General features: G+C 51.4%; 1 long non-coding RNA gene across 1 annotated transcript in view; it reads left to right on the forward strand.

Moving 5' to 3' along the window:
* The window catches only part of LOC136145603 (uncharacterized), a 26,212-nt gene extending 2,347 nt beyond the window's left edge, over positions 1 to 23,865 (forward strand). Inside the window, exon 3 of the long non-coding RNA XR_010658815.1 lies at positions 23,458 to 23,865. This is a non-coding gene — a long non-coding RNA (uncharacterized lncRNA). The remainder of the gene's footprint in view (positions 1 to 23,457) is intronic.
* Positions 23,866 to 25,190: the final 1,325 nt, after the last annotated feature.

The following is a 25,190-nucleotide window of genomic DNA, read 5'->3' on the forward strand; positions in this document are numbered from 1 at the left end:
TCACCCAGCCCGGGATCGAGGGAGGAGGCTGGGCAAGGAGGGAGCACGGGGGAGGGAGGCGGGAGCTAGCGAGCCTGGCCAGGAAGGCGGAGAGCGCGCCGGGCGCCGGGCAGGGGCGCTCGCCTCTCGCGCGCTCGGCTCGCCTCTCCGGCCGCCGCGGCCGTTTCCCTCTCCCGCTCACCCTTTTAACCCGGCTCCGGGCGAGCCGAGCGGACGGCCCCGGCTTCCGTGAGCTGCCATCCGGCCGCCGGGCGCGACAAAAGCCGGGCGCCGCGGAGAGGCGAGCGCCGCCGAGTCTCCAGGCTTGTGCGCGCTCTCCAGCCCCACGTGGAGCCAAGCTCCTCCCGGCCGCCGCTCAAGGGCTCCCGAGCTCGGGTGTTTCTCGTTGCCGGTCTGCCCGGGCAGCAGGGCTCGCGCGCGGGCTCCCGAGCACGCGGGTGCGGCCAGATCTCAGCCCACGCGGGTGGGGGCTCCCTCCCCACCGCGCCCCACCCGAAACTATGCGCGGAGACCCAAACACCCCCAGCACATTTGTACGCGAACACGCAGCAGTCCACTAGGACTCAACCACCCGCGAAAACCACATACACGCCAACACTGACCCAGCCTGCACGGCAGGGGTCTGCGCTCAACTCACTCCGGAGGCGGACTCGGGCTGTTTTCAAATGCATTTACCAGCCCTTTTAGATAGATCTCGTCTTCCTTTTGGACTCGGACTCCCGGTTTTCCACCTGAATGTGTATGTGAGAGCAGAGGGGGTATCTGAACAAAGTGAGCAGAGCGAGGGACTAGGTTCTGGGCCTGTCCGCGTCCAGCCGCCGTCCTCCCCTCGGCGGTCGGCAGGGTGAAGAGCTGCTGGAATGGGGTGGGCGAGCTGGTGAGCGGAGGTGCTCCAGGCCCGTATCTTCTCCAGGCATCGCATTTATCTCTTGGTGCCTCAGTTCTTTTCTCCACCCGGGGACTTATCTCGCCAGAAGTCGGGGGTGAATTTGTAAAACAAACCGTGAAACGCCCCCACCCCAGAGGCGAGGTGACTGGCTCCAGTTCAGGTGTGTGTGTGTGTGGGGGTGCTCAGCAAGGGTGAAGGGGAGGGACGCAACCGGATCTTACCCACCGGACCTGTCGCCGAATTGGTAACTGTTACAGCAGGTCCCTGTCCGGGTCAGAGGACTCCCCAGACCCACATCTCCCGATTCTAGGGGCCAATGAGTCGGGCCATCCGTGCTTAGACGGAGGGACGTCTTGGGGACAGTATTCTTTTCCCTTCCTCCAGGGGAACCAGGAAAGGACTGCTTGCGGGGCCTAGGGGGCTAAGAACCCCCAGGCTCGGGTTGTTTACGTGTGTGTCTGTGTGTAGGTAACCAGCAGAGCCCTCTCTTACATTTTGCCTCGTGTACCCCCTAAAGCCCCAGCTCCCAAATTCCGAAGTGGGAGCAAGTGGGGTGTGTGTGTGTGTGTGTGTGTGTGTGTGTGTGTGTGTGTGTGTGTGAAAAATGCAGTTCCATTGTGGGACAACCGCGCCGAGATAGGGGCGGAACTTTTGAGGCGACGGGATTTTTCCAGCCTCGCATTTTTGACGCACATGGTTAAGAGCGCTTGGCGCCAGCGCTAAGAATTCCCTGAAGTCACCAGAGAGAATAAGAGTGGTTCTGCGAACTCCGTCTGGCTTGCCATCTCGCCCCTTTCTCTCCCTTTCGGCCTGTCTTTCTTCTGGCCGTTCTCTCGGCCTTTCTCTGCGGTGATGGAGCAAGAGTGGCGGGGGTCAGGGTGTCGGCTCACGATGCCCCCTCCCGCGTCCCGGGCGGCCCGACCCCGGAGGGTGCGAGAAGCCCAGGCCTTTCCCCTTCTGACTCCGACCACCGAGGTCACCGCAGGGTTTTCACCAGTCTCCGGAGGCAGAAACACGCCCTTCCCCCACTCTGCTGGCCGCCGGAGCCTGGGGCCGCACCGCTGTGCTTTCAACAGCGGCCCCAAACCCGGGGTCTGGTTTTGCCTGCACTCGCCGGCCAATCTCTGCTCCGACGCACCGAAGAGAAGGAAAGTAATTCTGCAAGCAGGAGATGACCGCCCCCCCCCCACCCACCCACATCCACCCAATCGGTGTCCTAAGCGTCCAGATGCCCAGGAAGAAAGACATTTTACTCGGTCGCCCGCATGCTGGCCTCCCTTCGGTTTTGGGCTGTGGGAGGGGAGCTTGCTGATTTCATTTGTAAATATCTCGACTTGCCTTTGGCCTCAACGTTGGAGGTGGACTTAACCGCGATTTCGGCCCCTTCTCTCACGTGCCTGTTTTTGCCCATAGCTCCACCTTAACCCTGGGGTCACCCCAGTTGCCACTCTAGCGCGCCAGAGAGGAAGGCGGGAGAGGAAAGTTTGTGGGGTTCTGAATCGAAAATGTCGACATCTTGCTAATGGTCTGCAAACTTCCGCCAATTATGACTGACCTCCCAGACTCGGCCCCAGGAGGCTCGTATTATGCAGGGAGGCCGCAGTAACTGGGGATCAAAAGCGGGAAGGTGCGAACTCCTCTTTGTCTCTGCGGGGCCGCCGCGCCCCCCTCCCGGTGGGTGATAAACCCACTCTGGCGCCGGCCGTGCGCTGGGTGATTAATTTGCGAACAAACAAAAGCGGCCTGGTGGTCACCGCATTCGGGTTAAACATTGGCTAGCGCGTTCCGAAGACTTGTGCCAGGCCTGGCGGCTGGGACAACTTGTAGGCCAGCGCGCCATGGGCCGGGGCCTTTGGGCTTATAGGCTCTAGCTGAGGGCTCTACCAAGGTCATTTTTTACCGCCTCCATGCATACCCCCTCGATCTTCTCGGCCTCTCTCCCCGCCTCACGTTCAACAAAAGACAGATGGGGAAATACTGAAGCAGCCTAGCCTGGCCCTGGGCCGAGCCTGAGAAACGGTGCTTTAAAAGAGCGGGAAAAGGAGGCCAAAAATTGAATCCGAGAGGATGCGCCGAACTTCTGGTGTCCCTTCAATATTCATTCCTCCGTCTTTTGCAAAGAGTATTCACCTAATTGTAGGCCTGATTTTTTTTTTTTTTAATCTCTGCAAATCTGAGATGTCTGAAGTGTTTAAGGTGAAGAACAGTATGAATGCGTATTTTAAAGTGGGCAAGGGGTGAGGAGGAGCCTCAGAATAAATGTATGTGCACACGCGCGCGCACACACACGCACGCGCACGCAACCAAATCTTCTATCCTCAGGTCAGGCCACGCAAGAGGCAGAGAAGCCCCCCTTGCCAAAGAATCTCCCTCAGGAAGCTCCCACTTTTCCCTAGAGCATCCTCTGCCTCCCACTCTAAAGGGGGGCAGATCGACCCTTTTGTGACCTAATGGTGTTTATCTGGAGTTTACAAAAACCCCGGCGGTGGGGGGGGGGGGCGGTGGGGTGGAAGGGTAAAGGATGGTGGGTAGGCGGGGTCGTTTACTTTGGCAAGTTTGCTGTAAATATTCTTTTCAGCATGTGTGAGGTCTGGCGAGGGACTATTACACGCTTATTCCCCCTTAAACTTTCACCCACCGTTTGCTGCGCAGAACTGTTTTTCAGTCCGAGGTGTCGCTGAACTGGGAACTCTGTTGACATAAGGACATCCAGGGGTTTCTCCGGGAGGGTCTGGGGCCTAATTAAGACGTTTACTATGGAGGTCGGTCAAAACGTAAACTTTCTCTGGGGAGGGGCTTTCTGGGTAGAGATGGCTCCCTGTTTCTGGCCAGGGCCCCTGCCCATGGGATCCCAGGCTCTTTTGATAGTGACAGACATTGAAACTGACTAGGTGTCTGCTTTAGGACTCCCATCGTCCTTTGCATTCAATTCCCCAAACCCTGGAGGTGATTTTTTTAGCGGGCACCTTAGGGAGGCAGCTCCCCTGGGATGAGTGCCTAGGTTAAGTTCCTCCAGCAGATAGCAGCCAGCACCCTCCTTTCCACATTAGCACCCCTGTGCTACCCCAAACCCTGACTCTCTCACATGTAGCTCTGAAGTCAAAGGAGGACTTCATGGACCTGGGAGGCTTGGTTTCCCTCCTGGAGTTTCGCATCTTTCCCTGCCTTCCCCCTGCAAATTTGCTTTAAGAGCCTAGAGCCTCTCAGGTCTGGAGGCTTCAGGATCAATCTTTTTGACGGAGAGTCAGTTTCTCCATCCTTGTTTCCATCCAGAGGTAGGCACAAGAGTCTTGGTTGGACCAGACAGGACACCCATTTCTGTTTCTCTTTGTTCTGCTTGGGCTATCCTCTCTCTCTGTCCATGTCTTTCAAAATTCCATGATGGCAGATCTGTGTTCCTTGTTCTGTTTTCTTCTACTTTCTCTTCTATTTCTGGCATCTGTCTAGTTCTCGGCTTCTATGACTCCTCAGTCTCTACCTCCCAGCCTTCACTTCTCTCATTCTTTTTTTTTTTAATTTGTATTTATTACCTTTTCTGTTCTTCCTTCTTCTCTTCCCTTTCTATTTTCTCTTTCCTGGTCCTCTCTGAATTCTCTTCTGCCTTTCTGCGTTTCTGTATTGCCTCTGTATACACCCCCAACTCTTCCTCTTTTCCAGAAATCAAGACAAGCTGGAGTTACCTCTCCCTGGGGTTCAAGCAGACACCTTCCCCTCATATCCCTGGTTAGGACGATAAGGTGCCCTCCAAGATAGAAGAATGCTGGGCCCATTTGTGTAGATTTGAAATCTCACTTTCTGCTTTTAGTATTCCCCAAACCACCCTTTGCCCAGGGCTGGCTCTATGCTCTAATCTCCCATCCTTTCTCCCTCCCTCTCCTTTCCAAGGCAGGAACCCAGGGTGAAGGGCAGCATGGCAGGTTCTAAAGCCCCAGTTCCTAGCCTCTGTCTGGCCCCAGCAGCACAGGGCTTTCCTGTAAGGCACATTTCCCTGTCCTCTGACAGCCCTCTAAATTATTGATCAGGGCGATTCAGTGCAAGAGCCTGAAGTGCACGCGCGCGCGCGTGTGTGTGTGTGTGAGAGACAGAGAGAGAGAGAGAGAGAAAGAGAGAGAGAAGAGTGTCAAAGTTGTCTGGCTTGGGGGGGAAGCAGTATTTTTAGTACAGAGGTTGACTTTGGCGCCAGTTGGTTTATGCTGTTTCTAGAGCATCATTCGTTATATACTTAATCCATGCTTATCATACCTCCCTTTAATGTAAATATGTTTTTGGCAGAGGCAGAATGAAAAGATTTCACCCTCTGCATTATTCTTATTAGCACCCACCTTTCATCAAAGCAGATTGCTCTGCGAAATGGCAAATTTGTAAACGACCAATGATTTAGAGAAGTTGGAAGGGAAGCAAGGAGGGAAGGATGAAGGAAGTAGTGTGTGTGTCTGGGGAGCGTGCTTCTTATACATCTGTGAAAGGATTTTTCCCTCTCTCTCTCTGTCAGGAACAGGAACTAATTGTGGTTTCCTAATTTCAAACCAATCTACATCTTCAATGCTCTCTTTGTGTGTTTTACCCCGATTACTTAAAAAAAAAAAAAAAGAAACCCAAGATAATGCAATGGATATTTCTTAGTCCAGCAGAAATGAGTTCACTGGGAAGAGGCTGGGAATTTTTCCTCTCATCTTATCTGATTCAGCATCTGCAAGGCGCAGAGCCAGAGCTGACTTCGGCCTCAGGCACCGGGCACTGTTGACCACCCAAAATCTTTCTGCTTTCAACATCCTCTTTCCAGATGTCTCAGTCGAGACAGGTAAGGGTGTCAATGGCACTTCAGCAATCTGTCCTAAGAATGTAGCCTCAGGGAGTGGTGGGAATCTCGGGGACAGAATATTTCAAAGGGTGAAGGGAAATAGACCGATGTATTCTCCAATCCCCAGTTGCAGACTGAGGGTGTCCACTGACTGAACAGGAGCCCCTAATTCTGTGACTTTCTGCTTTTGCTTCTGTCCATTATTTCTGGTGGTGTTTTTAGGCGCCCCGGGGTGGGGGGTCGCAGACAAGGTGGAGGGAACAAGGGACTGGGTAAGTGAGGGCATGGCAAATCGGATGACCGCTACTACTGTGAGGGAGGTTGACAGGGCAAAGAAGGATCAGCTCCTCTAAAGCTGCTGAACTAACTGTCCCTGAGAAGCCTCAGACACGTTTCCTCAATTTGAGCACAATATCCATTACTATTTCCCATACTGGGTTTCAATTAAAAAGGGTGAGAGCGGAGAGGGAAGGCTGGAGATAAATGAAAGGGAACAGTGAGCACCCAAGTTGTGTCTGTACGTGTGTTTCTCCTCTTTTCTTTCCATTTCTTTCTTGGAGCCTCTCCACTGTTTCTCAACAGTCAGCCAATCTGCCTGTGTTCCCACAGGTAATGCCTTCCTGTCTCCCAAATCGAGTAGGTGAAGATAGGGGAAAGGAGGTAACACCGACAGAGAATCTTTTATCTCCAGTGAAGCCGCAAGAGATATAGTTGTGTGTGTGGAGTGGCTTTGGGAAGGACTTTGCCTCGCCTATGTAGGCATGGGGTTTCAGATATGGGAGGGATATGGGCACTGAAGGTTCCAGCCTTTTCTGTCATACTGGAAACTAATCAAATCCCTCCTTCCTTGTACAGCCTTATGGGCAGTTTACTCTTTTGCGGTTCTAAGACACAGGGTGTTTGGCAGCTGGTTTCACCTGCTTCTCTGGCATGCCTGGCAGGAAGGGGGGCTTGCTACCCCAGCTTCCAAGGCCAGGATTTGGCTTGTGGGTGCAGGGTCGCGACTCCAGGCCTTAGCCCGGTTGTCACTCTCCCACCAAACACACCTCTCAGAATTTGGAATCAAGCACCAGCTCCTTTTCTGCCTCTGTGTTCTGTGATCACTGACCCTCTACCAGGGCCACTCAGATAACTGGGCAGGGGTCGCTGCACCTCTGTGTCTTAATTACCTGACAGTCTGGGGACCCTTTTCCTCTGTGTCAGTAATGACTAGATAACTCAACAGTGGGACTTCATTTTAAGTCAGAGATGTCTTGCTCCTGACCTAGTCATCCTGTCCTCCAAATAAGACATAAATCCTGCCTGAGTTTTTAGCATATTCAGGGAATGAACCAGTAGGAGTCAGAGCGATAGTTCTCTGGCTCTCAACCAGAGCTGAAGGCTTGGGTGAAAGTTTTGGTCTTAGAGATGCCAAGAGTCTTTAAACCTCTCCAGCTTGGCCTTGGAATACAGAAGGGTTCCAGAAGTTTCTCTTTCTCTGTCTTTTTTTACTTGCAAATTATCTTACTGTCCTTTATTAGGACATACAAGAACTAATGCAAATGTGATGAGAAATAGCTGTCAAGTTTGTAAAAGCAATTTTTAAACTCACTGTTATTCTCTTTTTGGATTTTCTTTCTTTCCTTTTTGTTTTTGAACTTTTAATTTTGTGTTGGGGTAGAGTCGATGAGGTGTGAAGGACTGGGAAGCCTGGTGGTCTTCAGTCCATGGGGTCGCAAAGAGTCGGACACAACTTCACAACTAAACAACAAGAGCTGATGAAGGCAGCTGTGACAAGTCTCAGGTGACCAGCAGTGAGACTCAGCTATACAGATGCATTCTCTTTCTTTTTAAATTTGTATTTTTGTTTTAGGGGAAGAAGAAGAGCGAGGGAGGCAGGGACACACACAGACATAGAAAGAGGGAATGTTTGGAATTATGAGAGAGCTTTTCCTAAGAGTTGCTTTTGCTGGCGCCCAGGCCTCAGTACGTTTCATTTCCAAGCCAAATACTAAAAATCCTTCTGGCGGGGCGCTTGGGAGGGCAGACAGGAGCGGCCTTCCCGATCTAGAAACCAATCCGTCCCCTACCTTTCCTCCTGACGCCCTATCCTCCTTGCGCTTGGGAAAGGAAAACTTCGGGCCCCAGGACGGAGGGGGAGAGAGTGACAGCCCAGGGCTCCCCCTGTAAAGTGCTTTTGGGCGATGGTTTCCCCTCCCCTTCCCTCCAGGCGGGGGGTTTTCACCCCCCTTCCCCTTACCCGGGTTCCAAATACGGAAGCTGGACGTGCTTCGCTGCGGCTCCAGGCCTCGCCTAGCGCGGTACCTGAGAAGACGCTCGCGGCCTCGGATTACGGGTGGAGGGGGGCCCGGGGCTGCGATCCAGGGTCCCCAACGCCCGCAGCGGCCGGCGGGGAAGCACAGGGGTCCCGGACGAGGCTGGTCCGCCCCGGGCCTCGGTGGCGACGGGGTCCAGCCAGGCACTGGCTCCCCGCGCGGGTTACCTGCCTTTCCTCTGCGGCGACCGGGGCGGGGCGAGCCGGCTTCCCGGGTGGGAGGGCGGCCGACCTTGCCCGCGGAACTCACAGATTCCCCCCCAAACTAAGATCGCGGGGATTCAGTTAGGAGCCCCTCACCGCGCACCGCCCCCGCCCCCCACGTCCGAGGTGTCTTTTTGCAGCCTGGGTTCCTCACTCCCGCCCCGCTCCGGTGAGAAAGGATTAATGGGGTGGGTGGGGGGATAGTAATGACCTTGGGAGGGGGCACTAAAGAGGAAAGAGTCGCGTAGCACTCTCTGTCTCTCAAAGGGGTGGGAAAACCATTGCAAGGGAGAGAGCCTCCTGGGAGAAAAACCGGGCTCGGAGGGAACCAGGCTGAGGCTGGCGAGATTTTCTGCGCGCAAAGGGAGGGTGGAGCGGAGGGAGCCATCTCCTCTCCCGCCGCTGGGGTGTGTTTTTACATGTTCTCTCAGCAGCAAGTTTTATAAACAGGTCAGCCCTGTGCTGCCAGGGATCTCTGGCTGCCAGTGTGGACGCCTCTCTTTCCCCCTCGCCCTCTCTGCAAGTCAACCCGCAGGAGATGCGGGTGGGAGTCCGGGCGGGGGGTGGGGCACCACCTTCCACTCTGGACTTGCAGGGTGTATCTGCTTTTGAAATAGCTTATCTTGTCTTCAGAGGGTAAAATATGAGTTCCCCGCATGTCTGAGTCTGGTCTTCTGGTACCTCAAGCAGAATTTGGGGAGGGAAGGGAAGGGGGGCTGTTCTAATTACCTCTGAGCCGAGCGGGGGTGGGGCGGGGGATTCTGTCCTTTCAGTCTGGTCCTGCTGGGGTGCCCCGGCATATTATTAAACCCAGACGCTCCGTCCAGAAGTTGGGGCCATGCGGAAAAGATTTACAATTAAGCCAATTGGGGCCGAATACAACCATCCAAAGTTTGCAGGTGTAAATAATGCCTTGCTTTTTTTTTTTGGCATTCCAAGCGACTTCATTTCAAAACCCACCCCCCTTCCACCCTACCCACCCACGACTGGGCTCTAGTTCTTTTGGGGGAGAGGGGGAGAGAGTGTAGCAGAGTTAGACTTTTTCTATTAGACAAGTTAAAATATGATGTTGCACTCACTTTTATGTCCGTGTATTGATGTCGTGGATAACCAGGACAGGCTCCTCTATTTCATTTCTCTGTCTAGAATTGAGAACTGTTGGAGTCAATGAAAGGCCTTTTGCGATTGGGTTATGAATTCTTTTTTTTTTTTTAAGGAATGGAACAGATTTTTATATAACAGATATTGGAGTTGGATTATTTTACAGATTTTTTTTTTTAGGTGTAGAGATTTGAGTGAGAGAGGATAAGAAAAAAACAAGGAAATTGCCTTTAGTTCGTATATCAGAATACTGCCCCAAGCTGCATTTGGGGAAGAGGTGGTCTTTCAGACAGCAGAGTCAGATGCCTTCTAGAGCTTTAGTTTAGATCTTCCTAATATTTGGAGAAGGAAATGGCCACCCACTCCAGTACTCTTGCCTGGGAAATCCCATGAACAGAGGAGACTCGTGGTGTACAGTCCATGGCGTCGAAAAGAGTCGGTCGGACATGACTTAGCGACTAAACAACAGCAGCGATTGGAGAGTTAGCTAAACGACGTATGGGCCCAACTTCAAGACTATACTCCATTGTATTATTTAAACAGAATAGAATATGTGTGTGTGCTTCTAGGATGCTCTATGTGGGTACAAGTGTGTATATGTGGACTTCCAAGTAGCCCCAGGTGGGAAATGAAATCTCGGATTTAAAGATGCTTTGCAATCACACCTCAGGGGCAGACTCCCATTTGATCAATATAGACAGAATTAAATTTGTTTTGCAGTTACGCAGTTACTCCTTTTCTCTTGGAGCAATAGTCTGTTACAAATTACCAGGAAATTGGAGAACGCCCCCACCCCAACTGTTTTTCAGTGCTCTCAGTCTTGCACTAACCCGCTCAGTAATATATGTAATGTGTGTGTACACAGGCACTTTTCCAAAAAATTAGCGATAACATTCCAGCTGTACGAAGAGTGATGTTTTTCTCCCTTTGCAAGTAGGGCTCGATCTGTAACTGAGTTGCCACTCTGAAGACCTATTCCCCGGGGACTGACACCCACGAGAATCTAGAAGTAGGAGGCTTTCCAGCCCCGGTTGCATGCAAAGGCAGGGAATCAAGGCGCCTGACTGCAGCCAGTATAAGGTCATAGGTGTAGAATTAGGAAGGCAGGACTTAACATGTCCACAACAAAAAAAGAGAAAGCGTCAACCCAGCCTGGGGTGAAACCCCTGAGCCGGCACAGGAAAAGTTTCTAAGCAGTGGTGGAGCAAACACTATTTTTTGCCTCCTCTTTCCTTTCCTTTCCCTCCCCCCTTCTTGAAAAAACTTCCCTGTCCAGTGCATATGTTGGGCATAAATAAAGAGGGGCAGTGGGAGGGGGGTGATTATTGAACGCTGGGTGAACCTGAATCAGCCTTAAGCAATCGGGGAGTGTGTGAGGAGGGTAGAAGATAGACGTGTCCTAATTTGGAGTGAGAGGGGGTGGATGGAAGGGACCGACTCCAGCTTGGAAACCTCCTCGATCCTTGCGGCTGGAGGGACTCGCCAGGACCCTCTGCCCAGGGTGCCCTCCTGTCTTGCCGCTGGATGGCGCTGGGAGGAGATGAGGCTGGCAGGCACTCGTCCTCCTGTGCCCCCGAAAGGTCTGAGCAAATCTCCGCCAATGAGCGGGGTTGGGACTGTGGTCTTGAGCCAGCGCAGTGGCAGTCCTGATGCACCAGGAGGTGGAAACTGTTTCTGGAGTCAGGGGTGGGAGAGGGTCACCCAGAGACCCACCAGGTCTGGAAGCTGGACAAAGAGAGTATGGGCAAGGATGGGAAGGTGGGAAAAGATGGTTCTCAGGGCAAACTAGTGCCTCATTTCTTGGGTGTCACCCATTTACCTAGAAAGGTGTGTGTGTGTGGGGGGGGGGGGGTGTAGACGGGGAATGGTCTGGACAGGAGGTCAGCTAGATAGGTATGGAGATTTGCAAAGGGTACAGGCTTTGCAGAACCTCATTGTCCAGTGTCACTTTTTGCAAAGGTCAATTTAATGGCCCCCCTTCCCCCACCGCAATCCCCTCCGCCCCCCGCCCAGGTATGCTCCGTCTAATTGGAGTGACTGGCCTTCCTGACTGGAATTGTATCTGGGATTGAGAATCTCAGGGCTGGGGTGCACTCCGATCTCAGGCTGCCTGGGGACGGGGCACTGGACATTGCCAGACTGACCTGAGTCCTCATTTGGGAGTGTCTGTCTAAAGGCATTTACGACCTCAGGCTGGCTGTTCCGCAGCCAAAGGAGGAACTGCGGGCTATAATTTGGAGAAGAATAAATTCATGTCGAACTTACTGAGCACTCACTATGCACCAGGCACTGCGTTAGATGCTGTGATCTTGTCAAAAGTTACTTACAGAGCTAGAAAAAAAAAAAATTAACCGTAACCAAAGAAGTTAATCAGTCTGGGTGTGTGTTTGTGTGTGTCACTCAGTCGTGTCTGACTCTTTTCGACCCCCTTTGCAAACTGTAGCCCACCAGGCTCCTCTGTCCATGGTGTTCTCCAGGCAAGAATACTGGAATGGGTTGCCATTCCCTTCTCCAGGGGATCTTCCCGACCCAGGGATTGAACCTGGGTCTCCTGCATTGCATGCAGATTCTTCACCCTCTGAGCCACCAGGGAAGCCCAATCACTCTGGGTAAGAGTGTCTAATATCAGTTCTCCACCTTGAAAACTCCTGGAGGGATAAGACTCCTCACATCTCTAGCTCTGTTTGGGAGGTGTTTAATAAATCATTCTTCAATACAGGAATGAAAATGAATGAAGAAAATGAAAGAAGTCGAAATAGAGGTGATTTTCTGTGCATATGAAAAATAAGTGAACACTTCAAAGAGCACTTAAAAAAAAAAAGCATCGAATTTGTAAGCTGTTCTCCCAAACAGATCCTGACATGAGACAGTGAAAAGATGGCAGTGGGAAGAGAAATTTGGTGTAATGGACAGAACCATCCACTTGGTCATTCCACAAAATCCTGACCAAGAGAGACGTCTCTGCCATGCACTGGAGACACGTGTGAGAACATGGGTCTTCCCAGCTTGATGCTTATGGTCCTGAGTTTTGGTCACTGTGGTTTAAAAAAGAGAGAGAGAGAGAGTGAGAGATCATTCCCATTTTAAAGATCAGGAAAGTTGAGGCTGAGGAGAGATGGTGTCGGGAGAGGACTCAAGGTCTTGAAGCAGGAAGGCTGAACTAAAGTCGGCCCTCAGCTCTTCTGTGCTCTGGGGTGGCAGAAGGCTGGGTGATTTTTGCTCCTGGGGAGTGTGGGAGCCCTGGGAACCCCGGCGGTGCTGACAAAGTCACCTCGGGCCGGCTTGGGGGGAAATGACAGAAGTTTACACCCTGATGAGGTTGCAAAGACCACCCCAGCTCTGCTTCTCCCACCTCCAACCTTGGGGCTATGATGAGGTATCTGACCTCCGAACTCTCCCATCCGTTGTTTCCTGTTTAGAGCGTTCACCTAGCCTAGGACGAAGCAGCTCTGCTGCTTTTTACAGACCAGAATTTGTGGGACAGAAAGCTAGGGAGTCCCATCCAAGGTCGCCTGGCTAAAGAATGACAGCAAAGAAGACTTTACGACGACCCCTCCCCGACAGGGTTTTTCAGAGTCTGTCCAAACCCCTCTTCTCATTAGTACCCCAATGCCCTGTGCAGTCGGGGCACCTGTGGTGGGTTCATCAAGTGTTGGTTGGTTGAATAACCTTAATTCTTATTTGGTTCTTGTGTTTTAAAAATTGCACAAACCAAAAAAATGGATCAGTGATCGAATAAAGGGGAATGGGTTGAGAAGCTCATTCCCCCGACTGGCTGCCTGGCGGTGGGACAGCCTTGGGTCATGGGCATGCCCTCGCAGCAGCAAGGCTACTTCCCACCAGCTTTACAAAGACGGTTGTGATTTCCTTCAGTCTATTTTTTCGTCCTACACTTCGTTGGGGTGATGGATGGAGGAGACAAGCTGACCCACTGTGAGGTCAATACAATCGATGCAGTCCTCCATGGACGACCTCTCGGAAACCGCTCCAGTGGCTGCGTGCTGGGTTCCACCCAAAAGCTTTCAGGATTTCGGTTTCTCATTCCCACGCCGAAGTTACCGCACTGGAAGGAGGATGGAGGTAGGTGGGCAGGAAGAAGCCTCCAGTCTCACCCAAGGGAGCCTCTGGGAACAGCGGGTCGGAAGAGTGTCTCCGCTCCCAGGCAGCCGGCCACGAGCTCAGGAAAGTCTGGTAAATTTCGTTCCGGAGCTTCCTGGCCTTGGAATCAGACATCCGCCAACTTTTCCCAGCGGGTCGGCTGTCCTTAGCCCTCGGTTCCTCATCTGCGAAATGGGTTTGTTACAAAATACTGTTTATTGGAGAGAATGTCTGTGAAATCCCCTTGGGGGATGATATGGAGAGAATGTCTGTGAAATCCCCTTGGAGGATGATACTGTTCTAAGACCTTTCCCAGACATCGGCTCAGAGAATACAACAATCTGAGGAGGCGGGCGTCTTTCACGGGTCTCCATTTCCCAAATAAGGAAACTGAGTCATGCAGAGAGATGTAGACTTGACTGAACTGGGACAGCCGTGAGTCCCTCCTGGAGCTGAGATTCAACCTGAGGAAGGTCTAACTCCTTGTCTGGCTTTTAACGACAAGGTCATAGGTGCCGTGTGCGCGTGTGCACGCGCACACACACACACACACAGTAGGTACACAAAGGCGATCTTTTTCTTTGCCCTTTAGGGAGCACACATTCCATGGAACCCTTTCCCAAGCACATCTGTAAACTGCTTTGATCCGTAGTCTCTTCCTTCTGGAAACAAATGCAATGGGGGTGGGGGGGGGAACGTTCGAGTCTGACAAATCTTCTTAAACTCGGAAATCCAGAGCTTTCAAGACAATTTTTTTTTTTTGTACGAAGGAAGGAGGGGGACGTGTGTGTACGTAGAATCAATATGGGCCAGACAGCCCTTCACAAAGGGACTCCAGGCGGGCGCCTCGGCGGCACGGCCCCCACCCCACCGCCCGCGGCGAATTAATTGGGCCCTGAAAGAAGGGGCAACGTAGCTTCCAGTTAATTAGTCAAGAAATGAATCAAGCCCCAGCGGCCTGGCAAAGGCCCCTGGGGCGCGGGTTTTGTGCAAGCCAAATTGGTCGGTGGGGCGCTCCCCTTTGGGTCGGGTGGGGCGCGGCGGGGAACAAGGCTTGGGCGCCTCTGGCTGCCCCGCGCCCGGCGCCCTGCACCCCGCGCCCCAGAGCGGGCTCCCGCGCTCCCTCGGGCTCTCGCTTTCATCGTCTGTTTCCTTTTTTCTGACTCCCTCCGTCCGCCTCTCCTTTCCCTTTTCGTCTTTTCCGTAGCCCCTTCTCCCGGAACTTTGCTCGCGGTTTCCCACCCCGTCTCCCAGCTGCGTCTGGCTCCAAGCTCTCCGTTTGGGGCATCTTCCTCTAAAGCCCCTGCCTCCGCCTAGCACATCTGGGGCTGGGTGGTCTGGGAACGGCGCCGGGGATGTGGAGAAGCCCAGACTTAGGGGACACAGGGTGGAAATGAGCCCTGGCTTTGGAGCCCTGAGGCCTGCTGTGTGTTCCTACGTACACAACTCTTCATCCTTGGGTCGCCTAGGATCCAGGTTCCCCGGCTATGGTTAGGAGAACCCTCTGAGATAATGCAGGGCTTTGAAAGGGTTCGATAACCCATGACCCGTGTCCTCAGGCGATGAGGACTTAGGATTGAGGCACACCTGCCACACAAAAGCAACTGTTGAGCGCCAGCGGTATGCTTTCCTTATTTCGTTCCGCCACGCCTCCTCCAGTCACTCTGGGTAACCCAGGCAGCCAAGATCCCGGGTGTTTTCCGTCAAAGCAGCTCTGCTGGAGAGGAGACAGGGGAGACACAAGTCGTTAAACTCAGTTATTTCCAGGTCTTTTTGTGCCACGTTCCAGCGGCCTCTCCTGAACTAAAGGGACGGAACTGGGGGCTCACAGATGTGGACTGATCCTCCTGGAGTCACACAGCAAAGGGGAAGCAAGGCTGAGACTTTCACCCTCAACCAGGCGTTCGGTGCCTTGATTCGGTGCTGCCCTCTGAGCCCGCGAAGAGCTCAGGCGATCCTCAGGTCCTGCTGGCCTGGCCCGGGCTCCGAACATTTATATACAGGAGGAGGCTCGCCAGAATCACCTTGCCTCCTCCAGCTTGGAACTAAGGCCCGGATTTCTCTCCAACTCTGCATTTCTTTCCCGTCTTTCTTTGTTTTTCGAGGTCCGTCTCTACTTTGGTCTCCCAGCCACCAGTCTTTCTCTGTCCCTTTCGACCCGCCTTCGAATGTACGGGGCTGAGGTCAGAATCTCTCCCACTTTCTTCCAATTATCCAGGTAGCTGCCCACATCTCGGGGCGTGGAGCGGGGTCGACACCCATCTGCCGCCAACCGCCAGGATCGGAGCCACAGACGCAGATTCGCAGTCTCCATGCCCTCGCGTCGATTCCTTGCCCTCGCGTCTCTGCCGCCCGCCCCCCATCCCCAACCCCTCCCCAAACCGCAGCCACCCGGTCCTAGGAGAGACCCCAGCGGATGATTCGATGAACGCTTCAGTTCCACACAGGAGCCCGAAACCGCGTCTTTTCTTTCTTTGCTTGCTTGACCGACTTTGGCTTCGCTCAAGGCCCCGAGGTGCCTGCGCCGCGCTTGGCTTTGCTTCCTGCCTCTCGCAAGCCGGGGACTGCGGTTTCCGCTCGCCACGTTCCTGCCAGGCGCGCACGCAGGGGCTTGGCGAGCTTGGCGCGCGCGTCTGGCGCGCACTGCTTTGGGCCTCAGTTTCCCCGCCCCTTTCGGATCAGTCAAGCGCGAGACGAAGCGGCTGGGACAGGAGGCAAGGCCAGCGGATTGGGTGGTGGCGGGCGCCGCAGTTGCTGTGTGTGGAGTTAAGCCTGGAATCACGGCCGCCGCACCTTCCCTATTCATCCTCTCCGCGGACTATCACTCACCTCCACGACCCTAGTCTCCTTCAAGTCTGCAGCAGTCTGGTGGAGCTCGGTTGGCGGCATAGAGATGCTGGCTACCTCAAGGCGAAGGCGAGCCAGCAGGTGCGGGCAGGGCTGGTTCCCTGCACTTGCCGGCTCCGCAGTCATTGCTGGTGGCCTTGGGTACACAGGCGGCCTCAGACAAGCTTCGTTCCATCAAAGTGTTGGCACACACCTCCTACTGCGCTTTAAAAGGGGGCCTTTAAAGCCTTGGAACTTTGGAAGAGTCCCCTAACTCTTCTGAGTCTCAGTTGCCTCCTCTGAAAAATGGGGACGATAGGTCCTGCCGCGGAGGACCAAGGCAAGGAGTAAATGAGACCTCTTGTGTACATCACTCAGTCTAACCCCTGGCACATAGTAAGTGCTCATTAAGCATTAGCTGTTTGGGCACCCTAATCTGGCTGTCTCTATATATCATACAGTTATTTTGGTAAAATAGATACACTTAGTATCTACTTAGTATATATGCATTTACTAAATGTATAGACTCAGTGCATACTTAGTATATCACCTAGACGTGTGGTCAGTCACTTCAGTCCTGTCTGATTCTTTGCCACTCCATGGAGTGTAGCCTGTCAGGCTCCTCTGTACTTGGGATTTTTCCAGCAAGGGTACTGGAGTGGATTACCATGCCCTCCTCCTTAGAATCTTCCCAGCCCAGGGATCGAACCCCTGTCCCCTGCATTGCAGGCAGATTTTTTTTACTACTGAGCCACCAGGGAAGCCCAGTATATCACATATACACTAAAAATATATACTATGTATGTTTAGAGTATATTTAAGGCATATTTTTTTTCTTAGACCACTACCTAGCATATATTAGGCCCTTTCTCTATTAGCATTGCTTTTACCCAGTTCTTTAAAAAAATTTTCTTTTGGCTACACGACATGGCATGCATAACCTTAGTCCCTCCATCAGGGGTCCAATCTGCGCTCCCTGCTTTGGGAGTGTGGAGTCTTAACCACTGGACCGCCAGGGAAGTCCCTCTTACCTAGTTCTGTTTACATCTCAGCCTGAAGTCCCATTCCTTGTCCTCTCCCGAGTTAATCCTGTAGTGATCAAGCCTCCCACCCCAGGCTTCATGCCGTTGCAGGCTACTTTCCGGAATCCCAGGATCTCAGAACTGCAAGTGACTCCAGAAAGTGTGCTCTCTTCTTGCCCTTGCACGGGAGTTCAGGCCCCAGAGGGGCTTGGAGACCAGGTTCCAATGCCTTTTCAGCCCCGGCCATCTCCATCTCCTGACAGGAGAAAAAAGTGTCTCTATCTATCTCTTGGGATCTATTGAGGGAAAAGCACTTGTGGAAAATAAAAGAATATGGTTGGGCGCCTGGAGCATCCTTGGGCAGAGCCCCCAGGACAGAGAGCTCTGTAAATGAGGAGGGGCCTATGTGTGACCTGGGATGGGAGGGACGGCAGGCCCCTGGGAGGGCTCCTGGATGCCTCGGCGCAGCTGTGTGTGGCTGGCTACTCTCAGGCCCAGACTGCAGCTGCCCAATTGCCGGTCAGCAGCAGGAGCCCACAGTCCCCTTCCTTGGTCCTCTAGGACATACTGAGACCGCTTCTTTTCAGCCTGAGAGTGAATGGTGTGGTGGGGAAGAGAGAGATGAGAAAGGAGAGATGGAAAGATGGAAAAGGAGGGTGACTGCAAGTGTGGGGAGAAGCGAGTGAGAGCAAGAGAGAGAAGGGACGCTTGGGGAAAAGGGAGGAAGGAGAAAACAGAGGGAAACAGACACCCACCCAGAGGTGGACAGAAACCCTTCACACCTGGAGAGACTGGGAGAGGCAGAGAGAGAGAGAGAGTACTCAGGAGACAGAGAAGCAACGAAGAGGCGCAGAGAGGGGAGAAAAGAAGGAAGGAGCTTGGAAAGGAATGTCCCAAAGGAGACAGAAGCGAGCTGGTAGGGAAATGACAGCTCAGGGAAGCTCAGCCCCACACCCCCGGGCCCGCCCTCCCAACATATTACTTAACTTGCCAGGAGATTATCTAGTAGAGTATAAATGCCTCCATTAAATCATGATTGAACTCCTCCAACCGAACAATTCCCGAAGTAGCCTCCAGCCCTTGGGGAATATGGTTTTCAAAACCCCTCGAAGCATCAGATACCAGCAATTTAGGAGATAAATTATCATTCACTAGGGGTTTCCAAGGGCCCCCTTACGAGGCCTTTGGGGTGGGGGTGGGGGAGTGTGTGGTTAAGAGCCTCCCAGTCCGTGCAGGAAAAGATGCCACATTTCTCTGTGGGCCATCAGATTTGCCTGGAAACCTCTCTCCTCCCCCAGTGCACAGCCACCCAAACCCACAAGGATGGTTGGGCCGGTAGGGTCCAAGGTTGGCCAAGAAGAGGAAAAATTCTGCCGGAGTCCTCCAGATTCCCAGAGTGCACTGGGCGAGATGGAGAGGGGCTCTGCACGCAGTTGCTTAGCTGCTCCCTCTGGAGAGGGATGGATGGAGTGTTGATGGAGAATGTCCCCAGTGACACCTGGGAAAGCAGACTTTCGTTCAACCAGGTGGGCGGGGGCGGGGGGTGGTGAGAGACAGGAGAAGGGTTAGATACTGGAGAAAAGCCTGGTTTATGGCAGTCTCCCCACTTCCCCATCTCATCACTCCAACTAGTTGACCAAATAAAGTAGGGCTCATCTTCCCTCTCACCCCATGCGTTTTCCTCACTGGTCTCCCAGTGTGCTGAGAAAGGTATTTTCAAAGGTAGCAGATAAAAAGATTTCCTTTCTATTCCTCTTCCTCCCACTGTTTCCACCTCCTCTCCTTGCAAGGCTTGTTTGCTTTGCTTTAACAAACAGCTTCTAGAGTTTGCTTTAAAGGAGCACTTAAAAAAAAAAATTGTACCCCGAGGGCAGGCCAAGTGTTAACTGCTTGTGTGTGTGTGTGTGTGTGTGAGAGAGAGAGAGAAAGAGAGAGAGGGTATGTATGTGTGTGTTAGGCCTCCTGAGTGGGCTTGTAGTTATAAAGGGGACCTGCTTCAGGTGCAGAAAGCTGGGAGGGGGGAGTGGCGAGGAATGCCTGGACAGATTTACACCTGTCCTTACAGCTGCCATCGACAACACTTACAGCCTCCAGAAATGACCCTTGGTGCCGACTTGTCTGGAAGCCATCAGGGTTAGTTTTGAAGCAGGAGTCTTCAAGTGGACCAGAGGGTAAAGCTCTGCCCAGCCCCTCCCAGCCCCTCTTCTCTTGCTATCCTCAAGTGCTGCCCCCTCCCCCCTGCCCACCAGCCCCCCGACCCCCCCCCCCCCACCTTCTCTGTTTCCTCTGTCAGACACATATCATCATTTGACTTTCTGATCCCTTGGTGCTACCGGCTAATGAGGCCGGGGCAGGGTGCAGAGCCTGCAGCCGGTGCATCGCGGCCACCCCCCTGCCTCCCCACAAGGAGCTGGGTCTGGCCCCAGGAATCTGTGCCGGGGGGTGGGGTGGGGATTCCTAACTCTACCCTCCAGCCAGTTCCTGCCCCCTGCCACCAGCCCCACCCCAGCCCACCGGCCAGACAGTTTGAGTGACTGACTGATAATATCCAGACGCCTCTGGAATCCTGCTTGCAGTCCTCCCAGCGCTGCTCGACCTGGTCGGCAGAAGTGGGGGCAGTGGGCAGCAGGCATTCAGCGGTGACACTTGTTGCCACCTCTCAGAGGCCGATGAAAGGCCCACTCAGCCGGGCCCTTCAGGACGGGGGACCCTGGAGCCAGAGCACTCAGAAGACATGTTTGACACCCATGCTGGGAACTTGGAGTCCAGTCCCCGACTTTCTCCGCTTGGCCCTGGCCCTGAAGAGGTCTAGGAGGCTGAGAGGTGGGCAGATCGCAGGCCACTGGGGTGAGGGGTGGAGGGGCGGGGAAGTCCAGCACTTTGCCTGAGAAGTAGCAGGCACTGAGCAAGTACCCAGTCTTGATTCCCTCACTGGCAAAATTGGGAGGGGTGGAGTAGAGAGATGTGAGAGCATCTTCATGTTTATATGTCTTGGTCTAACTTTCACAATGATTTCCTTAACGTATATTTCAAGCATCTTCTCACTTCTTTTTTTTTTTTTGACCATGCTGTGTGGCCGGCAAAATCTCAGTCCCCTGACCAGGGATTGATCCCAAACCCTCTGCTGTGAAAGCTTAGTCTGAAACCACCTGACCGCCAGGGAAATCTCCATCTGCTGACTTTTTCAAAACACCTAACTTGTTGAAATTGAAAACTTTATCTGGGTACCGTAAATCAAACTCGTGTCTCACTTCCCAGAAGTAGAATGAAAGTGGAGACTGGTGGAAAGAAAGCAATATGACAAGGCTCTGAGCAAGGCGCTAATTGTTAGAAGGGTGATCGAGACAGGTAGGTGGTTGCTCATCTGAGGCTGGACTTAGTCTGAAGGTCCCAAAAAGAACTGAAGTGGGACAGGGCAGGAGGGACTTCCCTGCTGATCCAATGGCTAAGAATTTTCATTTCGACTGCAGAGGGCATGGGTTCAATCCCTGATAGGGGAACTAAGATCTTGCATGCCACAAGGCACAGCTGAAAAAAAAAACACAAGAAAACAAAAGAATTGAAAGAGGACCGGTTCTTTTTCCGGGGGATTTAGTCCCATATAATGCCACTTTCAGCACCCTCCCTTGTACCCTTTCGACATTTTGGAGATTACTACTCCGTATGCTCTCTTAGCGCTTTTTAATGGTACCGAAGCATAAGCAGTCTTCTGCTCTGATTTAGGGTTTCTACATTCTGCTGCTTTATGAGCCTCAGAATCATGGCTCAAGCCCTCCCTTCATTTTCTCCATCACCACTAATAGCTTTACCACCTTTCTGGGCCATGGACTCCTCGGGCAATCTTGTGAAGCCTGTGGATACCGCCTCAGAATTCTTTTTCCTTTTACAAGAGATGGGATAACAATTTTGAAGAAAAGAAATATTAAAAATATAAAAGTATTGAGACTTCCCTGGCGGTCCAGTAGCTAAGACTCCACACTTCCAGTGCAGGGGGCCTGGGTTTGATCCCTGGTTAGGGAATTAGATCCCGCGTCCCACCACCGAGAGTTTGCATGCCTAAACTAAAGGTCCTGCATGCTGCAATTAAAGAAACTGCATAAGATCCCACATGCTGCAACTAAGACACTGCATCTAAAAAAAAAACAGCATAGTGATATATGTGTACCAAATTCATTAAATCAGACAATCTAGCCATGGTTCTGATACTGTACATTTGAAATCAGGCTGAGCAAAAACAACATTTGGGGGGTCTCAGTCATGCCCGTAATATGGTTATGAAAATATCTGTGATGCTATTGGCGACCACGTTACAGCCAGTGTGAGTCCTCCTGGGGGTGGTCACCTGGATTCACAATGGAAGAAAATACTAATTTCACTGTAAGTCACCCAAGTTCACAGATCCCGGAATTCCCTCTGGGAACACCCCTGGCAGAGTTCATTGGAGGACACCAGGGTAAGCACCCCTGAAGTGCAGAGGGAATAACTTGGGCTCTTGGGCTCTGCGAGGGACAGAAGAAGGTTCTCATGGGAAACAGGCCAGCTTTGAGAGCTGACGCAATCGCCAGATACCACGAGCTCGGGCAGAAAGGAAAGGCATTATCAACAACATTTCAAGAAATATTTCTCAACAGCCCCAGAGGGAAGAGAGAGGTCCGGCTTGGGACGGTTTGTCTCAGAGAGGGGAATTTTCTCCCCAAAGAGGCCACTATTTGGGGATCAGTGTCCCTATTGTAACATACCCATGCTCTGCCCCTGGGATGATGTTCTGGGCAACTCTGTAACCTCCAAAATGTCTGCTTTCCCACCTACTTAACAGATTCTGCCTTTCCCCCTCCACCAACGCTGTAATACACGCACAGCTACTTTACCCCAAAGGATTTGTGGACAGGTCTGACCTTAACATCAGGTAACCCCTTCATAAATGTTAAGACACAGGACTGGTGCATTTTCTGTGTTTAGACAAAGCACTTAGTCAAACTTCTGTGATCAGGGAAGAGAAGTTGCAAATGGCCCCAGGACAGTACTTGTCACCGTCCTTGGCGAAATACAGCTTAAAGAACTCGGAGTTCCTGGGACGGGCACTTGGAGGCCTGTTTATGGGATAACCGCAAACCGGAATGCTGGAAACCGTCAAAACACCCTCACATAAATCAAGTGTAGCTTAACACTGAACAAGGTAACCTCAGCAGATCCTGGGGTCCCAGCAAAAGGAGAACAAAAGCATTTATGGATCAGCTACTCTGTGCAAAACCTATGCTCTATTCTTGGCTTGTGTTCCCTGAAGTTCCCATTACAAGGTCTAATATTCATTTTTTCAACTCATTCCTTCATTTAGCAAATATTTACCAAGGGTCCACTATGTATGTGTCTCAGGCTAAGGATATAGCAGCAGCCAAGCACATAAAAATAATTGTCCCCTAGGACCTTCGAACAGGAGAGCAAATAAAAAGAAACAAAAACAGACAGGGAAAATAAATATCTGGTAGTGAGGAATCAAATGAAAAACAAAAACAAAAACAAATCGGAAAAAGGATTTGTGAGTGGGGGGTGGGGGCTTCATTTTTATTTTAGTTATTTATTTTTTAAAAAGATTAGCCATGACATGCAGCATGTGGAAAGTGGGATCTTAATTCCCCAACCAGGGATCGAACCCATGGCCCTGCATTGGAAGCGCAGTCTTAACCACTGCCAGGGAAAGTCCTTATTATATTTTACTTCTTTTTTAAAATTTCATGTTGTTCTTAATTGGAGGATAATTACCATATTGTGATGGTTTCCACCATACATCAACATGAATCAACCACATTTACTTTTTATTTACTTTTCTTTTTTTGGCTGCATTACGAGGCATGCAGGATCTTAGTTCCCTGAACAGGGATCAAATCCATGCTCCCTGCAGTGGAAGCTCAGAGTCCTAATCACTGGACCACCAGGAAAAGTCCTGGGGGCTTCATTTTTAAAGGAAGTATGAGAGAGAAGACAGGTGTGGGAGACCCAGCTCTACCTGAACACCTGGTGTATCCTGGATTCTCAGCCGGGTACCTCTATCCATCATCTCCACATTTTAGGTCTTTCTTATTTTCATCCCTGTTTTATTGTTGGGGAAGGTGAGGCTCAGAGAGGTTAAGTGACTCACGAAGGTCTACCTATTGCAGAGTTAGAATTTGAACCCAGGACTCAATTGCTCTTTCTTCTATCTCAGGCTGCCTCAGACACATTCCTGGGAAGACAGAAGAAAGGAAGAAGCAGGAAGGTCATGGAGGAGTAGCAGAAGACCAATGGGTAAACTTGACCCTGTGAATCCTCAGCTCTGTCTTCGAAGACTGGGGAAACTGAGGCCCACACAAGAGAAGTAATTGTCCAAGGTCACAGAGGAAAAGAAAAAATCCTAATGGCTACATGACTTAGCTCATTAGCACCTGTTCTTTTCTTGGGATCATATGGCAAGTCAGTTTGGTGCTCTGTGCCTCAGTTTACTTATCTGTAAAATGGAGCCAAATAGATCAGTCACCTGCAGTTGATCAACAAGAAAGACAAGATCCTTCAGGAGAGATAATTTATCCTAATACTTGGCACAGAATTGATAAGCAATAAATATTAGATTTCTTCACTCCTTCTCAACCAGCCTGATCCTTGGCACCATTTGGTCCAGAGTAGGGGGTCAAATATCTTATTTGTTTTTGTGGTCTGAGTTAGTGATCTCTAAACTTATATATCCATTTAAAAAATTTTTATTGGAGGATAATTGCTTCACAGTACTGTGCTGGTTTCTGTCATCCATCAACATGAATCAGTCACAGGGATCCACATATCCCACCCCTCTGGAACCTCCTTCCAGCCTCCCACCCCATCTCACCTCGCTGGCTTGTCACGGAGCACCGGGTTTGAACTTCCTGCGTCATACAGCAAATTCCCACTAGCTATCTATTTTATATACGGTAATGTATGTTTCCATGCTACCCTCTCAATTGTCCTACCTTCTCCTTCCCTCGCTGTGTCCAGAAGTCTGTTCCCTATGTCTGTGTCTCCTTTGCTGCCCTGCAAATAGGCTCATCAGTACCATCTTTCTAGATCCCATACACATGCATCCAAACATTTTTAATGAAAAATTTCCAACACAAAACAACAGAGCGACTGCAGCAGGAACTCCCAAATACCCACCACCAGTTCAATAATTATCAACTCATGGCCCATCTTGTTTCATTGATATACCCTCCCTGGATTGTTTTAATGCAAATGCAGACACTATATCATTTCATTTCTAAGTACTTCACTATGCAGCTCCAAAAGACAAGAATAAAAAAAATTTAAAAACAGCCACAAGACTGTTATCACATACGGACCCCTTAAGCAATCACTGGTTTTTTTGTGAAACAAACTGTTAGTGCTCAGTGTTCCTCAACCGTCTCCATCCTCCTCATTTTATTCCATTTGGATTGTTCCAGTTGGGTTCAGAGTTGGGTCTACACTGATTCTGATTTTATATCTCTCACATCCACTTCCCATTTTTTTCCCCTGAAAAAAATTGTAAATGGAAATAATGGAATCATTCTGGCTCCTACCATTTGCCCACCCATAGAGTCATTTGTTACATTTCTCTGTCTCCTGTATTTCCTGTAGACTAGTGGGTAGAAAGAGATATTTGGTGAGCTTCAGAGTTGAATCTTTTGGCAAATCTGCTTCATGGATGACAGTATGTACTTCTGCTTTTACTATTTATTTATTTTTGGCCATGGTGCGTGGCTTGTAGGATCTCCCTGACCAGGGATTGAACTGTGCTGCCTTCCGTGGACGTGCAGAGTCCTACCCACTGGACAGCCAGGGGACTCCTGGTGGCGTGTACTTCTACCAAAAGACTCACAAAATCACTTGTCTTTCTTCTCGGTTTGTGAGCAGCCGCTGAAGACCATTTTCGGCATGGATCCATCATTTCTT

The sequence above is a fragment of the Muntiacus reevesi genome, chromosome 13 (assembly GCF_963930625.1).
Source record: "Muntiacus reevesi chromosome 13, mMunRee1.1, whole genome shotgun sequence".
NCBI lineage: Eukaryota > Metazoa > Chordata > Mammalia > Artiodactyla > Cervidae > Muntiacus > Muntiacus reevesi.